Raw genomic sequence first — 19537 nt, 5'->3', positions numbered from 1 at the left:
ACCCTAAGCCTATCCCTAACCCTAACCTGACGGACAGGCTGGAACCAGCTGCTCAACTCGCCGGAACCACCTGCCAGACATGCCAGAACCACCTGCCGAGCACGCCGGAGCCACCTGCTGGACTCACCAGAACCACCCGCCTGACAGGCCAAAATCAACAGCTGGCTATGAGAGAACCACCTGGCAGACAATCCGCAATAACCTGCCAGGCATGCAGGAACCACCTCTCAGACGTAAGAGAACCACGTGCCGGACACGCTGGAACCACGTCCTGGACAGACTGGAACCACCTGCCGGACATGCCTGGACCACCTGCCGAGCACGCCGGAACCACCTGCTCGACTCGCAGGACCCATGTGCCAGACACGCCAAAATGAACTGCCGGCTACACCAGAACCACTTACCGGACACTCCGGAATAACCTGCCCGGCATGCCAGAACCACCTCTCAGAAGTGCCAGAAGCACGTGCTGGACATGCCGGAACAACCTATCGGACAGAACGGAACAACCTGCCGGACACACCAAAATCACCTGCGGGCTACGCCAGAACCATTTGGAGGACTCTCCGGGAAAACCTGCCGGGCATGCTGGAACCACCTCTCAGACGTGCCTGAACCACGTGGCGGACACTCCGGAAACGCATGTCGGGCCGGCCGGAACCACCTCTCAGACGTGCCAGAACCTCATGCCGGACACCCCAGAACCACCTGCTGGACAGACCGGAAACACCTGCCGGACACGCCGGAACCACATGTTCGACTCGCTGGAACCACATTCTGGACATGGCAAAATCACCTGCCGCCTATGCCAGAACCGCTTGGCGAACACTCCGGAATCACCTGTCAGGCATGCCGGAACCACCTCTCAGACCTGCCAGAACCACATGCCAATGACACCGGAAGCACCTGCCGAGCATGCCGGAAGCACCTGCTCGACTCGCCAGAACCACCTGTCGGACACGCCAAAATCACCTGCCGGCTACGCCACAGCCAGTTGGTGAACACTCCGGAAACACCTGCCGGGCTGGCTGGAACCACCTGCCAGCTACGCCAGAACCACTTGGCGGAGACTCCAGAAACACCTGTTGGGCCAGCCGGAACCACCTCTCAGACGTGCCAGAACCATGTGCCTGAGATGCTGGAACCACACCCCGAACAGACCGAAACCACCTGCCAGACCCAACTGAACCACGTGCCGAGCACGCAGGAACAACCTGCTGGCCTCGCCGGAACCACCTGCCGGGCGCAGCGGAAGCACCTGCCGAGCGCGCCGGAGCCACCTGCTCGCCTCGCCGGAACCACCTGCCGGGCCCAGCGGAAGCACGTGCTGAGCGCGCCGGAGCCACCTGCTCGCCTCGCCGGAACCACCTGCCGGGCCCAGCGGAAGCACCTGCCGAGCGCGGCGGAGCCACCTGCTCGCCTCGCCGGAACCACGTGCCGGGCCCTAACCCTAACCCTAACCCTAACCCTATCCCCAAACCCTAACCCTAACCCTAACCCCTAACCCTAAGCCTAACCCTAAACCCTAACCCAACCGTAACCCTAACCCTAACCCTACCCCTAACCCTAACCCCTAACCCCAAACCCTAAACCCTAACGCTAACCGTAACCCTAACCTTATCCCTAACCCTAACCTGATGGACAGGCTGGAACCAGCTGCTCAACTCGCCGGAACCACCTGCCAGACATGCCAGAACCACCTGCCGAGCACGCCGGAGCCACCTGCTGGACTCACCAGAACCACCTGCCTGACAGGCCAAAATCAACAGCTGGCTATGAGAGAACCACCTGGCAGACAATCCGCAATAACCTGCCAGGCATGCAGGAACCACCTCTCAGACGTAAGAGAACCACGTGCCGGACACACTGGAACCACGTCCTGGACAGACTGGAACCACCTGCCGGACATGCCTGGACCACCTGCCGAGCACGCCGGAACCACCTGCTCGACTCGCAGGACCCATGTGCCAGACACGCCAAAATGAACTGCCGGCTACACCAGAACCACTTACCGGACACTCCGGAATAACCTGCCCGGCATGCCAGAACCACCTCTCAGAAGTGCCAGAAGCACGTGCTGGACATGCCGGAACAACCTATCGGACAGAACGGAACAACCTGCCGGACACACCAAAATCACCTGCGGGCTACGCCAGAACCACTTGGAGGACTCTCCGGGAAAACCTGCCGGGCATGCTGGAACCACCTCTCAGACGTGCCTGAACCACGTGGCGGACACTCCGGAAACGCATGTCGGGCCGGCCGGAACCACCTCTCACACGTGCCAGAACCTCATGCCGGACACCCCAGAACCACCTGCTGGACAGACCGGAAACACCTGCCGGACACGCCGGAACCACATGTTCGACTCGCTGGAACCACATTCTGGACATGGCAAAATCACCTGCCGCCTATGCCAGAACCGCTTGGCGAACACTCCGGAATCACCTGTCAGGCATGCCGGAACCACCTCTCAGACCTGCCAGAACCACATGCCAATGACACCGGAAGCACCTGCCGAGCATGCCGGAAGCACCTGCTCGACTCGCCAGAACCACCTGTCGGACACGCCAAAATCACCTGCCGGCTACGCCACAGCCAGTTGGTGAACACTCCGGAAACACCTGCCGGGCTGGCTGGAACCACCTGCCAGTCACGCCAACATCACCTGCCAGCTACGCCAGAACCACTTGGCGGAGACTCCAGAAACACCTGTTGGGCCAGCCGGAACCACCTCTCAGACGTGCCAGAACCATGTGCCTGAGATGCTGGAACCACACCCCGAACAGACCGAAACCACCTGCCAGACCCAACTGAACAACCTGCCAAGCACGCAGGAACAACCTGCTCGCCTCGCCGGAACCAACTGCCGGGCGCAGCGGAAGCACCTGCCGAGCGCGCCGGAGCCACCTGCTCGCCTCGCCGGAAACACCAGCCGGGCCCAGCGGAAGCACCTGCCGAGCGCGCCGGAGCCACCTGCTCGCCTCGCCGGAACCACCTGCCGGGCGCAGCGGAAGCACCTGCCGGGCGCGCCGGAGCCACCTGCTCGGCTCGCCGGAACCACCTGCCGGGCCCTAACCCTAACCCTAACCCTAACCCTATCCCCAAACCCTAACCCTAACCCTAACCCCTAACCCTAAGCCTAACCCTAAACCCTAACCCAACCGTAACCCTAACCCTAACCCTACCCCTAACCCTAACCCCTAACCCCAAACCCTAAACCCTAACCCTAACCGTAACCCTAACCCTATCCCTAACCCTAACCTGACGGACAGGCTGGAACCAGCTGCTCAACTCGCCGGAACCACCTGCCAGACATGCCAGAACCACCTGCCGAGTACGCCGGAGCCACCTGCTGGACTCACCAGAACCACCTGCCTGACAGGCCAAAATCAACAGCTGGCTATGAGAGAACCACCTGGCAGACAATCCGCAATAACCTGCCAGGCATGCAGGAACCACCTCTCAGATGTAAGAGAACCACGTGCCGGACACGCTGGAACCACGTCCTGGACAGACCGGAACCACCTGCCGGACATGCCTGGACCACCTGCCGAGCACGCCGGAACCACCTGCTCGACTCGCAGGACCCATGTGCCAGACACGCCAAAATGAACTGCCGGCTACACCAGAACCACTTACCGGACACTCCGGAATAACCTGCCCGGCATGCCAGAACCACCTCTCAGAAGTGCCAGAAGCACGTGCTGGACATGCCGGAACAACCTATCGGACAGAACGGAACAACCTGCCGGACACACCAAAATCACCTGCGGGCTACGCCAGAACCACTTGGAGGACTCTCCGGGAAAACCTGCCGGGCATGCTGGAACCACCTCTCAGACGTGCCTGAACCACGTGGCGGACACTCCGGAAACGCATGTCGGGCCGGCCGGAACCACCTCTCAGACGTGCCAGAACCTCATGCCGGACACCCCAGAACCACCTGCTGGACAGACCGGAAACACCTGCCGGACACGCCGGAACCACATGTTCGACTCGCTGGAACCACATTCTGGACATGGCAAAAGCACCTGCCGCCTATGCCAGAACCGCTTGGCGAACACTCCGGAATCACCTGTCAGGCATGCCGGAACCACCTCTCAGACCTGCCAGAACCACATGCCAATGACACCGGAAGCACCTGCCGAGCATGCCGGAAGCACCTGCTCGACTCGCCAGAACCACCTGTCGGATACGCCAAAATCACCTGCCGGCTACGCCACAGCCAGTTGGTGAACACTCCGGAAACACCTGCCGGGCTGGCTGGAACCACCTGCCAGTCACGCCAACATCACCTGCCAGCTACGCCAGAACCACTTGGCGGAGACTCCAGAAACACCTGTTGGGCCAGCCGGAACCACCTCTTAGACGTGCCAGAAACATGTGCCTGAGATGCTGGAACCACACCCCGAACAGACCGAAACCACCTGCCAGACCCAACTGAACCACCTGCCGAGCACGCCGGAGCCACCTGCTCGCCTCGCCGGAACCACCTGCCGGGCGCAGCGGAAGCACCTGCCGGGCGCGCCGGAGCCACCTGCTCGGCTCGCCGGAACCACCTGCCGGGCCCTAACCCTAACCCTAACCCTAACCCTATCCCCAAACCCTAACCCTAACCCTAACCCCTAACCCTAAGCCTAACCCTAAACCCTAACCCAACCGTAACCCTAACCCTAACCCTACCCCTAACCCTAACCCCTAACCCCAAACCCTAAACCCTAACCCTAACCATAACCCTAAGCCTATCCCTAACCCTAACCTGACGGACAGGCTGGAACCAGCTGCTCAACTCGCCGGAACCACCTGCCAGACATGCCAGAACCACCTGCCGAGCACGCCGGAGCCACCTGCTGGACTCACCAGAACCACCCGCCTGACAGGCCAAAATCAACAGCTGGCTATGTGAGAACCACCTGGCAGACAATCCGCAATAACCTGCCAGGCATGCAGGAACCACCTCTCAGACGTAAGAGAACCACGTGCCGGACACGCTGGAACCACGTCCTGGACAGACTGGAACCACCTGCCGGACATGCCTGGACCACCTGCCGAGCACGCCGGAACCACCTGCTCGACTCGCAGGACCCATGTGCCAGACACGCCAAAATGAACTGCCGGCTACACCAGAACCACTTACCGGACACTCCGGAATAACCTGCCCGGCATGCCAGAACCACCTCTCAGAAGTGCCAGAAGCACGTGCTGGACATGCCGGAACAACCTATCGGACAGAACGGAACAACCTGCCGGACACACCAAAATCACCTGCGGGCTACGCCAGAACCATTTGGAGGACTCTCCGGGAAAACCTGCCGGGCATGCTGGAACCACCTCTCAGACGTGCCTGAACCACGTGGCGGACACTCCGCAAACGCATGTCGGGCCGGCCGGAACCACCTCTCAGACGTGCCAGAACCTCATGCCGGACACCCCAGAACCACCTGCTGGACAGACCGGAAACACCTGCCGGACACGCCGGAACCACATGTTCGACTCGCTGGAACCACATTCTGGACATGGCAAAATCACCTGCCGCCTATGCCAGAACCGCTTGGCGAACACTCCGGAATCACCTGTCAGGCATGCCGGAACCACCTCTCAGACCTGCCAGAACCACATGCCAATGACACCGGAAGCACCTGCCGAGCATGCCGGAAGCACCTGCTCGACTCGCCAGAACCACCTGTCGGACACGCCAAAATCACCTGCCGGCTACGCCACAGCCAGTTGGTGAACACTCCGGAAACACCTGCCGGGCTGGCTGGAACCACCTGCCAGCTACGCCAGAACCACTTGGCGGAGACTCCAGAAACACCTGTTGGGCCAGCCGGAACCACCTCTCAGACGTGCCAGAACCATGTGCCTGAGATGCTGGAACCACACCCCGAACAGACCGAAACCACCTGCCAGACCCAACTGAACCACGTGCCGAGCACGCAGGAACAACCTGCTGGCCTCGCCGGAACCACCTGCCGGGCGCAGCGGAAGCACCTGCCGAGCGCGCCGGAGCCACCTGCTCGCCTCGCCGGAACCACCTGCCGGGCCCAGCGGAAGCACGTGCTGAGCGCGCCGGAGCCACCTGCTCGCCTCGCCGGAACCACCTGCCGGGCCCAGCGGAAGCACCTGCCGAGCGCGCCGGAGCCACCTGCTCGCCTCGCCGGAACCACGTGCCGGGCCCTAACCCTAACCCTAACCCTAACCCTATCCCCAAACCCTAACCCTAACCCTAACCCCTAACCCTAAGCCTAACCCTAAACCCTAACCCAACCGTAACCCTAACCCTAACCCTACCCCTAACCCTAACCCCTAACCCCAAACCCTAAACCCTAACCCTAACCGTAACCCTAACCTTATCCCTAACCCTAACCTGATGGACAGGCTGGAACCAGCTGCTCAACTCGCCGGAACCACCTGCCAGACATGCCAGAACCACCTGCCGAGCACGCCGGAGCCACCTGCTGGACTCACCAGAACCACCTGCCTGACAGGCCAAAATCAACAGCTGGCTATGAGAGAACCACCTGGCAGACAATCCGCAATAACCTGCCAGGCATGCAGGAACCACCTCTCAGACGTAAGAGAACCACATGCCGGACACGCTGGAACCACGTCCTGGACAGACTGGAACCACCTGCCGGACATGCCTGGACCACCTGCCGAGCACGCCGGAACCACCTGCTCGACTCGCAGGACCCATGTGCCAGACACGCCAAAATGAACTGCCGGCTACACCAGAACCACTTACCGGACACTCCGGAATAACCTGCCCGGCATGCCAGAACCACCTCTCAGAAGTGCCAGAAGCACGTGCTGGACATGCCGGAACAACCTATCGGACAGAAAGGAACAACCTGCCGGACACACCAAAATCACCTGCGGGCTACGCCAGAACCACTTGGAGGACTCTCAGGGAAAACCTGCCGGGCATGCTGGAACCACCTCTCAGACGTGCCTGAACCACGTGGCGGACACTCCGCAAACGCATGTCGGGCCGGCCGGAACCACCTCTCAGACGTGCCAGAACCTCATGCCGGACACCCCAGAACCACCTGCTGGACAGACCGGAAACACCTGCCGGACACGCCGGAACCACATGTTCGACTCGCTGGAACCACATTCTGGACATGGCAAAATCACCTGCCGCCTATGCCAGAACCGCTTGGCGAACACTCCGGAATCACCTGTCAGGCATGCCGGAACCACCTCTCAGACCTGCCAGAACCACATGCCAATGACACCGGAAGCACCTGCCGAGCATGCCGGAAGCACCTGCTCGACTCGCCAGAACCACCTGTCGGACACGCCAAAATCACCTGCCGGCTACGCCACAGCCAGTTGGTGAACACTCCGGAAACACCTGCCGGGCTGGCTGGAACCACCTGCCAGTCACGCCAACATCACCTGCCAGCTACGCCAGAACCACTTGGCGGAGACTCCAGAAACACCTGTTGGGCCAGCCGGAACCACCTCTCAGACGTGCCAGAACCATGTGCCTGAGATGCTGGAACCACAGCCCGAACAGACCGAAACCACCTGCCAGACCCAACTGAACAACCTGCCAAGCACGCAGGAACAACCTGCTCGCCTCGCCGGAACCAACTGCCGGGCGCAGCGGAAGCACCTGCCGAGCGCGCCGGAGCCACCTGCTCGCCTCGCCGGAAACACCAGCCGGGCCCAGCGGAAGCACCTGCCGAGCGCGCCGGAGCCACCTGCTCGCCTCGCCGGAACCACCTGCCCGGCGCGCCGGAGCCACCTGCTCGCCTCGCCGGAACCACCTGCCGGGCGCAGCGGAAGCACCTGCCGGGCGCGCCGGAGCCACCTGCTCGGCTCGCCGGAACCACCTGCCGGGCCCTAACCCTAACCCTAACCCTAACCCTATCCCCAAACCCTAACCCTAACCCTAACCCCTAACCCTAAGCCTAACCCTAAACCCTAACCCAACCGTAACCCTAACCCTAACCCTACCCCTAACCCTAACCCCTAACCCCAAACCCTAAACCCTAACCCTAACCGTAACCCTAACCCTATCCCTAACCCTAACCTGACGGACAGGCTGGAACCAGCTGCTCAACTCGCCGGAACCACCTGCCAGACATGCCAGAACCACCTGCCGAGCACGCCGGAGCCACCTGCTGGACTCACCAGAACCACCCGCCTGACAGGCCAAAATCAACAGCTGGCTATGAGAGAACCACCTGGCAGACAATCCGCAATAACCTGCCAGGCATGCAGGAACCACCTCTCAGACGTAAGAGAACCACGTGCCGGACACGCTGGAACCACGTCCTGGACAGACTGGAACCACCTGCCGGACATGCCTGGACCACCTGCCGAGCACGCCGGAACCACCTGCTCGACTCGCAGGACCCATGTGCCAGACACGCCAAAATGAACTGCCGGCTACACCAGAACCACTTACCGGACACTCCGGAATAACCTGCCCGGCATGCCAGAACCACCTCTCAGAAGTGCCAGAAGCACGTGCTGGACATGCCGGAACAACCTATCGGACAGAACGGAACAACCTGCCGGACACACCAAAATCACCTGCGGGCTACGCCAGAACCATTTGGAGGACTCTCCGGGAAAACCTGCCGGGCATGCTGGAACCACCTCTCAGACGTGCCTGAACCACGTGGCGGACACTCCGGAAACGCATGTCGGGCCGGCCGGAACCACCTCTCAGACGTGCCAGAACCTCATGCCGGACACCCCAGAACCACCTGCTGGACAGACCGGAAACACCTGCCGGACACGCCGGAACCACATGTTCGACTCGCTGGAACCACATTCTGGACATGGCAAAATCACCTGCCGCCTATGCCAGAACCGCTTGGCGAACACTCCGGAATCACCTGTCAGGCATGCCGGAACCACCTCTCAGACCTGCCAGAACCACATGCCAATGACACCGGAAGCACCTGCCGAGCATGCCGGAAGCACCTGCTCGACTCGCCAGAACCACCTGTCGGACACGCCAAAATCACCTGCCGGCTACGCCACAGCCAGTTGGTGAACACTCCGGAAACACCTGCCGGGCTGGCTGGAACCACCTGCCAGCTACGCCAGAACCACTTGGCGGAGACTCCAGAAACACCTGTTGGGCCAGCCGGAACCACCTCTCAGACGTGCCAGAACCATGTGCCTGAGATGCTGGAACCACACCCCGAACAGACCGAAACCACCTGCCAGACCCAACTGAACCACGTGCCGAGCACGCAGGAACAACCTGCTCGCCTCGCCGGAACCACCGGCCGGGCGCAGCGGAAGCACCTGCCGAGCGCGCCGGAGCCACCTGCTCGCCTCGCCGGAACCACCTGCCGGGCCCAGCGGAAGCACGTGCTGAGCGCGCCGGAGCCACCTGCTCGCCTCGCCGGAACCACCTGCCGGGCCCAGCGGAAGCACCTGCCGAGCGCGCCGGAGCCACCTGCTCGCCTCGCCGGAACCACGTGCCGGGCCCTAACCCTAACCCTAACCCTAACCCTATCCCCAAACCCTAACCCTAACCCTAACCCCTAACCCTAAGCCTAACCCTAAACCCTAACCCAACCGTAACCCTAACCCTAACCCTACCCCTAACCCTAACCCCTAACCCCAAACCCTAAACCCTAACCCTAACCGTAACCCTAACCTTATCCCTAACCCTAACCTGATGGACAGGCTGGAACCAGCTGCTCAACTCGCCGGAACCACCTGCCAGACATGCCAGAACCACCTGCCGAGCACGCCGGAGCCACCTGCTGGACTCACCAGAACCACCTGCCTGACAGGCCAAAATCAACAGCTGGCTATGAGAGAACCACCTGGCAGACAATCCGCAATAACCTGCCAGGCATGCAGGAACCACCTCTCAGACGTAAGAGAACCACGTGCCGGACACGCTGGAACCACGTCCTGGACAGACTGGAACCACCTGCCGGACATGCCTGGACCACCTGCCGAGCACGCCGGAACCACCTGCTCGACTCGCAGGACCCATGTGCCAGACACGCCAAAATGAACTGCCGGCTACACCAGAACCACTTACCGGACACTCCGGAATAACCTGCCCGGCATGCCAGAACCACCTCTCAGAAGTGCCAGAAGCACGTGCTGGACATGCCGGAACAACCTATCGGACAGAAAGGAACAACCTGCCGGACACACCCAAATCACCTGCGGGCTACGCCAGAACCACTTGGAGGACTCTCCGGGAAAACCTGCCGGGCATGCTGGAACCACCTCTCAGACGTGCCTGAACCACGTGGCGGACACTCCGCAAACGCATGTCGGGCCGGCCGGAACCACCTCTCAGACGTGCCAGAACCTCATGCCGGACACCCCAGAACCACCTGCTGGACAGACCGGAAACACCTGCCGGACACGCTGGAACCACATGTTCGACTCGCTGGAACCACATTCTGGACATGGCAAAATCACCTGCCGCCTATGCCAGAACCGCTTGGCGAACACTCCGGAATCACCTGTCAGGCATGCCGGAACCACCTCTCAGACCTGCCAGAACCACATGCCAATGACACCGGAAGCACCTGCCGAGCATGCCGGAAGCACCTGCTCGACTCGCCAGAACCACCTGTCGGACACGCCAAAATCACCTGCCGGCTACGCCACAGCCAGTTGGTGAACACTCCGGAAACACCTGCCGGGCTGGCTGGAACCACCTGCCAGTCACGCCAACATCACCTGCCAGCTACGCCAGAACCACTTGGCGGAGACTCCAGAAACACCTGTTGGGCCAGCCGGAACCACCTCTCAGACGTGCCAGAACCATGTGCCTGTGATGCTGGAACCACACCCCGAACAGACCGAAACCACCTGCCAGACCCAACTGAACAACCTGCCAAGCACGCAGGAACAACCTGCTCGCCTCGCCGGAACCAACTGCCGGGCGCAGCGGAAGCACCTGCCGAGCGCGCCGGAGCCACCTGCTCGCCTCGCCGGAAACACCAGCCGGGCCCAGCGGAAGCACCTGCCGAGCGCGCCGGAGCCACCTGCTCGCCTCGCCGGAACCACCTGCCCGGCGCGCCGGAGCCACCTGCTCGCCTCGCCGGAACCACCTGCCGGGCGCAGCGGAAGCACCTGCCGGGCGCGCCGGAGCCACCTGCTCGGCTCGCCGGAACCACCTGCCGGGCCCTAACCCTAACCCTAACCCTAACCCTATCCCCAAACCCTAACCCTAACCCTAACCCCTAACCCTAAGCCTAACCCTAAACCCTAACCCAACCGTAACCCTAACCCTAACCCTACCCCTAACCCTAACCCCTAACCCCAAACCCTAAACCCTAACCCTAACCGTAACCCTAACCCTATCCCTAACCCTAACCTGACGGACAGGCTGGAACCAGCTGCTCAACTCGCCGGAACCACCTGCCAGACATGCCAGAACCACCTGCCGAGCACGCCGGAGCCACCTGCTGGACTCACCAGAACCACCCGCCTGACAGGCCAAAATCAACAGCTGGCTATGAGAGAACCACCTGGCAGACAATCCGCAATAACCTGCCAGGCATGCAGGAACCACCTCTCAGACGTAAGAGAACCACGTGCCGGACACGCTGGAACCACGTCCTGGACAGACTGGAACCACCTGCCGGACATGCCTGGACCACCTGCCGAGCACGCCGGAACCACCTGCTCGACTCGCAGGACCCATGTGCCAGACACGCCAAAATGAACTGCCGGCTACACCAGAACCACTTACCGGACACTCCGGAATAACCTGCCCGGCATGCCAGAACCACCTCTCAGAAGTGCCAGAAGCACGTGCTGGACATGCCGGAACAACCTATCGGACAGAAAGGAGCAACCTGCCGGACACACCAAAATCACCTGCGGGCTACGCCAGAACCACTTGGAGGACTCTCCGGGAAAACCTGCCGGGCATGCTGGAACCACCTCTCAGACGTGCCTGAACCACGTGGCGGACACTCCGCAAACGCATGTCGGGCCGGCCGGAACCACCTCTCAGACGTGCCAGAACCTCATGCCGGACACCCCAGAACCACCTGCTGGACAGACCGGAAACACCTGCCGGACACGCCGGAACCACATGTTCGACTCGCTGGAACCACATTCTGGACATGGCAAAATCACCTGCCGCCTATGCCAGAACCGCTTGGCGAACACTCCGGAATCACCTGTCAGGCATGCCGGAACCACCTCTCAGACCTGCCAGAACCACATGCCAATGACACCGGAAGCACCTGCCGAGCATGCCGGAAGCACCTGCTCGACTCGCCAGAACCACCTGTCGGACACGCCAAAATCACCTGCCGGCTACGCCACAGCCAGTTGGTGAACACTCCGGAAACACCTGCCGGGCTGGCTGGAACCACCTGCCAGCTACGCCAGAACCACTTGGCGGAGACTCCAGAAACACCTGTTGGGCCAGCCGGAACCACCTCTCAGACGTGCCAGAACCATGTGCCTGAGATGCTGGAACCACACCCCGAACAGACCGAAACCACCTGCCAGACCCAACTGAACCACGTGCCGAGCACGCAGGAACAACCTGCTCGCCTCGCCGGAACCACCGGCCGGGCGCAGCGGAAGCACCTGCCGAGCGCGCCGGAGCCACCTGCTCGCCTCGCCGGAACCACCTGCCGGGCCCAGCGGAAGCACGTGCTGAGCGCGCCGGAGCCACCTGCTCGCCTCGCCGGAACCACCTGCCGGGCCCAGCGGAAGCACCTGCCGAGCGCGCCGGAGCCACCTGCTCGCCTCGCCGGAACCACGTGCCGGGCCCTAACCCTAACCCTAACCCTAACCCTATCCCCAAACCCTAACCCTAACCCTAACCCCTAACCCTAAGCCTAACCCTAAACCCTAACCCAACCGTAACCCTAACCCTAACCCTACCCCTAACCCTAACCCCTAACCCCAAACCCTAAACCCTAACCCTAACCGTAACCCTAACCTTATCCCTAACCCTAACCTGATGGACAGGCTGGAACCAGCTGCTCAACTCGCCGGAACCACCTGCCAGACATGCCAGAACCACCTGCCGAGCACGCCGGAGCCACCTGCTGGACTCACCAGAACCACCTGCCTGACAGGCCAAAATCAACAGCTGGCTATGAGAGAACCACCTGGCAGACAATCCGCAATAACCTGCCAGGCATGCAGGAACCACCTCTCAGACGTAAGAGAACCACGTGCCGGACACGCTGGAACCACGTCCTGGACAGACTGGAACCACCTGCCGGACATGCCTGGACCACCTGCCGAGCACGCCGGAACCACCTGCTCGACTCGCAGGACCCATGTGCCAGACACGCCAAAATGAACTGCCGGCTACACCAGAACCACTTACCGGACACTCCGGAATAACCTGCCCGGCATGCCAGAACCACCTCTCAGAAGTGCCAGAAGCACGTGCTGGACATGCCGGAACAACCTATCGGACAGAAAGGAACAACCTGCCGGACACACCCAAATCACCTGCGGGCTACGCCAGAACCACTTGGAGGACTCTCCGGGAAAACCTGCCGGGCATGCTGGAACCACCTCTCAGACGTGCCTGAACCACGTGGCGGACACTCCGCAAACGCATGTCGGGCCGGCCGGAACCACCTCTCAGACGTGCCAGAACCTCATGCCGGACACCCCAGAACCACCTGCTGGACAGACCGGAAACACCTGCCGGACACGCTGGAACCACATGTTCGACTCGCTGGAACCACATTCTGGACATGGCAAAATCACCTGCCGCCTATGCCAGAACCGCTTGGCGAACACTCCGGAATCACCTGTCAGGCATGCCGGAACCACCTCTCAGACCTGCCAGAACCACATGCCAATGACACCGGAAGCACCTGCCGAGCATGCCGGAAGCACCTGCTCGACTCGCCAGAACCACCTGTCGGACACGCCAAAATCACCTGCCGGCTACGCCACAGCCAGTTGGTGAACACTCCGGAAACACCTGCCGGGCTGGCTGGAACCACCTGCCAGTCACGCCAACATCACCTGCCAGCTACGCCAGAACCACTTGGCGGAGACTCCAGAAACACCTGTTGGGCCAGGCGGAACCACCTCTCAGACGTGCCAGAACCATGTGCCTGTGATGCTGGAACCACACCCCGAACAGACCGAAACCACCTGCCAGACCCAACTGAACAACCTGCCAAGCACGCAGGAACAACCTGCTCGCCTCGCCGGAACCAACTGCCGGGCGCAGCGGAAGCACCTGCCGAGCGCGCCGGAGCCACCTGCTCGCCTCGCCGGAAACACCAGCCGGGCCCAGCGGAAGCACCTGCCGAGCGCGCCGGAGCCACCTGCTCGCCTCGCCGGAACCACCTGCCCGGCGCGCCGGAGCCACCTGCTCGCCTCGCCGGAACCACCTGCCGGGCGCAGCGGAAGCACCTGCCGGGCGCGCCGGAGCCACCTGCTCGGCTCGCCGGAACCACCTGCCGGGCCCTAACCCTAACCCTAACCCTAACCCTATCCCCAAACCCTAACCCTAACCCTAACCCCTAACCCTAAGCCTAACCCTAAACCCTAACCCAACCGTAACCCTAACCCTAACCCTACCCCTAACCCTAACCCCTAACCCCAAACCCTAAACCCTAACCCTAACCGTAACCCTAACCCTATCCCTAACCCTAACCTGACGGACAGGCTGGAACCAGCTGCTCAACTCGCCGGAACCACCTGCCAGACATGCCAGAACCACCTGCCGAGCACGCCGGAGCCACCTGCTGGACTCACCAGAACCACCCGCCTGACAGGCCAAAATCAACAGCTGGCTATGAGAGAACCACCTGGCAGACAATCCGCAATAACCTGCCAGGCATGCAGGAACCACCTCTCAGACGTAAGAGAACCACGTGCCGGACACGCTGGAACCACGTCCTGGACAGACTGGAACCACCTGCCGGACATGCCTGGACCACCTGCCGAGCACGCCGGAACCACCTGCTCGACTCGCAGGACCCATGTGCCAGACACGCCAAAATGAACTGCCGGCTACACCAGAACCACTTACCGGACACTCCGGAATAACCTGCCCGGCATGCCAGAACCACCTCTCAGAAGTGCCAGAAGCACGTGCTGGACATGCCGGAACAACCTATCGGACAGAAAGGAGCAACCTGCCGGACACACCAAAATCACCTGCGGGCTACGCCAGAACCACTTGGAGGACTCTCCGGGAAAACCTGCCGGGCATGCTGGAACCACCTCTCAGACGTGCCTGAACCACGTGGCGGACACTCCGCAAACGCATGTCGGGCCGGCCGGAACCACCTCTCAGACGTGCCAGAACCTCATGCCGGACACCCCAGAACCACCTGCTGGACAGACCGGAAACACCTGCCGGACACGCCGGAACCACATGTTCGACTCGCTGGAACCACATTCTGGACATGGCAAAATCACCTGCCGCCTATGCCAGAACCGCTTGGCGAACACTCCGGAATCACCTGTCAGGCATGCCGGAACCACCTCTCAGACCTGCCAGAACCACATGCCAATGACACCGGAAGCACCTGCCGAGCATGCCGGAAGCACCTGCTCGACTCGCCAGAACCACCTGTCGGACACGCCAAAATCACCTGCCGGCTACGCCACAGCCAGTTGGTGAACACTCCGGAAACACCTGCCGGGCTGGCTGGAACCACCTGCCAGCTACGCCAGAACCACTTGGCGGAGACTCCAGAAACACCTGTTGGGCCAGCCGGAACCACCTCTCAGACGTGCCAGAACCATGTGCCTGAGATGCTGGAACCACACCCCGAACAGACCGAAACCACCTGCCAGACCCAACTGAACCACGTGCCGAGCACGCAGGAACAACCTGCTCGCCTCGCCGGAACCACCGGCCGGGCGCAGCGGAAGCACCTGCCGAGCGCGCCGGAGCCACCTGCTCGCCTCGCCGGAACCACCTGCCGGGCCCAGCGGAAGCACGTGCTGAGCGCGCCGGAGCCACCTGCTCGCCTCGCCGGAACCACCTGCCGGGCCCAGCGGAAGCACCTGCCGAGCGCGCCGGAGCCACCTGCTCGCCTCGCCGGAACCACGTGCCGGGCCCTAACCCTAACCCTAACCCTAACCCTATCCCCAAACCCTAACCCTAACCCTAACCCCTAACCCTAAGCCTAACCCTAAACCCTAACCCAACCGTAACCCTAACCCTAACCCTACCCCTAACCCTAACCCCTAACCCCAAACCCTAAACCCTAACCCTAACCGTAACCCTAACCTTATCCCTAACCCTAACCTGATGGACAGGCTGGAACCAGCTGCTCAACTCGCCGGAACCACCTGCCAGACATGCCAGAACCACCTGCCGAGCACGCCGGAGCCACCTGCTGGACTCACCAGAACCACCTGCCTGACAGGCCAAAATCAACAGCTGGCTATGAGAGAACCACCTGGCAGACAATCCGCAATAACCTGCCAGGCATGCAGGAACCACCTCTCAGACGTAAGAGAACCACGTGCCGGACACGCTGGAACCACGTCCTGGACAGACTGGAACCACCTGCCGGACATGCCTGGACCACCTGCCGAGCACGCCGGAACCACCTGCTCGACTCGCAGGACCCATGTGCCAGACACGCCAAAATGAACTGCCGGCTACACCAGAACCACTTACCGGACACTCCGGAATAACCTGCCCGGCATGCCAGAACCACCTCTCAGAAGTGCCAGAAGCACGTGCTGGACATGCCGGAACAACCTATCGGACAGAAAGGAGCAACCTGCCGGACACACCAAAATCACCTGCGGGCTACGCCAGAACCACTTGGAGGACTCTCCGGGAAAACCTGCCGGGCATGCTGGAACCACCTCTCAGACGTGCCTGAACCACGTGGCGGACACTCCGCAAACGCATGTCGGGCCGGCCGGAACCACCTCTCAGACGTGCCAGAACCTCATGCCGGACACCCCAGAACCACCTGCTGGACAGACCGGAAACACCTGCCGGACACGCCGGAACCACATGTTCGACTCGCTGGAACCACATTCTGGACATGGCAAAATCACCTGCCGCCTATGCCAGAACCGCTTGGCGAACACTCCGGAATCACCTGTCAGGCATGCCGGAACCACCTCTCAGACCTGCCAGAACCACATGCCAATGACACCGGAAGCACCTGCCGAGCATGCCGGAAGCACCTGCTCGACTCGCCAGAACCACCTGTCGGACACGCCAAAATCACCTGCCGGCTACGCCACAGCCAGTTGGTGAACACTCCGGAAACACCTGCCGGGCTGGCTGGAACCACCTGCCAGTCACGCCAACATCACCTGCCAGCTACGCCAGAACCACTTGGCGGAGACTCCAGAAACACCTGTTGGGCCAGGCGGAACCACCTCTCAGACGTGCCAGAACCATGTGCCTGTGATGCTGGAACCACACCCCGAACAGACCGAAACCACCTGCCAGACCCAACTGAACAACCTGCCAAGCACGCAGGAACAACCTGCTCGCCTCGCCGGAACCAACTGCCGGGCGCAGCGGAAGCACCTGCCGAGCGCGCCGGAGCCACCTGCTCGCCTCGCCGGAAACACCAGCCGGGCCCAGCGGAAGCACCTGCCGAGCGCGCCGGAGCCACCTGCTCGCCTCGCCGGAACCACCTGCCCGGCGCGCCGGAGCCACCTGCTCGCCTCGCCGGAACCACCTGCCGGGCGCAGCGGAAGCACCTGCCGGGCGCGCCGGAGCCACCTGCTCGGCTCGCCGGAACCACCTGCCGGGCCCTAACCCTAACCCTAACCCTAACCCTATCCCCAAACCCTAACCCTAACCCTAACCCCTAACCCTAAGCCTAACCCTAAACCCTAACCCAACCGTAACCCTAACCCTAACCCTACCCCTAACCCTAACCCCTAACCCCAAACCCTAAACCCTAACCCTAACCGTAACCCTAACCCTATCCCTAACCCTAACCTGACGGACAGGCTGGAACCAGCTGCTCAACTCGCCGGAACCACCTGCCAGACATGCCAGAACCACCTGCCGAGCACGCCGGAGCCACCTGCTGGACTCACCAGAACCACCCGCCTGACAGGCCAAAATCAACAGCTGGCTATGAGAGAACCACCTGGCAGACAATCCGCAATAACCTGCCAGGCATGCAGGAACCACCTCTCAGACGTAAGAGAACCACGTGCCGGACACGCTGGAACCACGTCCTGGACAGACTGGAACCACCTGCCGGACATGCCTGGACCACCTGCCGAGCACGCCCTAACCACCTGCTCGACTCGCAGGACCCATGTGCCAGACACGCCAAAATGAACTGCCGGCTACACCAGAACCACTTACCGGACACTCCGGAATAACCTGCCCGGCATGCCAGAACCACCTCTCAGAAGTGCCAGAAGCACGTGCTGGACATGCCGGAACAACCTATCGGACAGAAAGGAGCAACCTGCCGGACACACCAAAATCACCTGCGGGCTACGCCAGAACCACTTGGAGGACTCTCCGGGAAAACCTGCCGGGCATGCTGGAACCACCTCTCAGACGTGCCTGAACCACGTGGCGGACACTCCGCAAACGCATGTCGGGCCGGCCGGAACCACCTCTCAGACGTGCCAGAACCTCATGCCGGACACCCCAGAACCACCTGCTGGACAGACCGGAAACACCTGCCGGACACGCCGGAACCACATGTTCGACTCGCTGGAACCACATTCTGGACATGGCAAAATCACCTGCCGCCTATGCCAGAACCGCTTGGCGAACACTCCGGAATCACCTGTCAGGCATGCCGGAACCACCTCTCAGACCTGCCAGAACCACATGCCAATGACACCGGAAGCACCTGCCGAGCATGCCGGAAGCACCTGCTCGACTCGCCAGAACCACCTGTCGGACACGCCAAAATCACCTGCCGGCTACGCCACAGCCAGTTGGTGAACACTCCGGAAACACCTGCCGGGCTGGCTGGAACCACCTGCCAGCTACGCCAGAACCACTTGGCGGAGACTCCAGAAACACCTGTTGGGCCAGCCGGAACCACCTCTCAGACGTGCCAGAACCATGTGCCTGAGATGCTGGAACCACACCCCGAACAGACCGAAACCACCTGCCAGACCCAACTGAACCACGTGCCGAGCACGCAGGAACAACCTGCTGGCCTCGCCGGAACCACCTGCCGGGCGCAGCGGAAGCACCTGCCGAGCGCGCCGGAGCCACCTGCTCGCCTCGCCGGAACCACCTGCCGGGCCCAGCGGAAGCACGTGCTGAGCGCGCCGGAGCCACCTGCTCGCCTCGCCGGAACCACCTGCCGGGCCCAGCGGAAGCACCTGCCGAGCGCGCCGGAGCCACCTGCTCGCCTCGCCGGAACCACGTGCCGGGCCCTAACCCTAACCCTAACCCTAACCCTATCCCCAAACCCTAACCCTAACCCTAACCCCTAACCCTAAGCCTAACCCTAAACCCTAACCCAACCGTAACCCTAACCCTAACCCTACCCCTAACCCTAACCCCTAACCCCAAACCCTAAACCCTAACCCTAACCGTAACCCTAACCTTATCCCTAACCCTAACCTGATGGACAGGCTGGAACCAGCTGCTCAACTCGCCGGA

This window comes from Equus asinus, chromosome 30, assembly GCF_041296235.1.
Source record: "Equus asinus isolate D_3611 breed Donkey chromosome 30, EquAss-T2T_v2, whole genome shotgun sequence".
Taxonomy (NCBI): Eukaryota; Metazoa; Chordata; class Mammalia; order Perissodactyla; family Equidae; genus Equus; species Equus asinus.
This window is presented reverse-complemented; position numbering follows the sequence as displayed.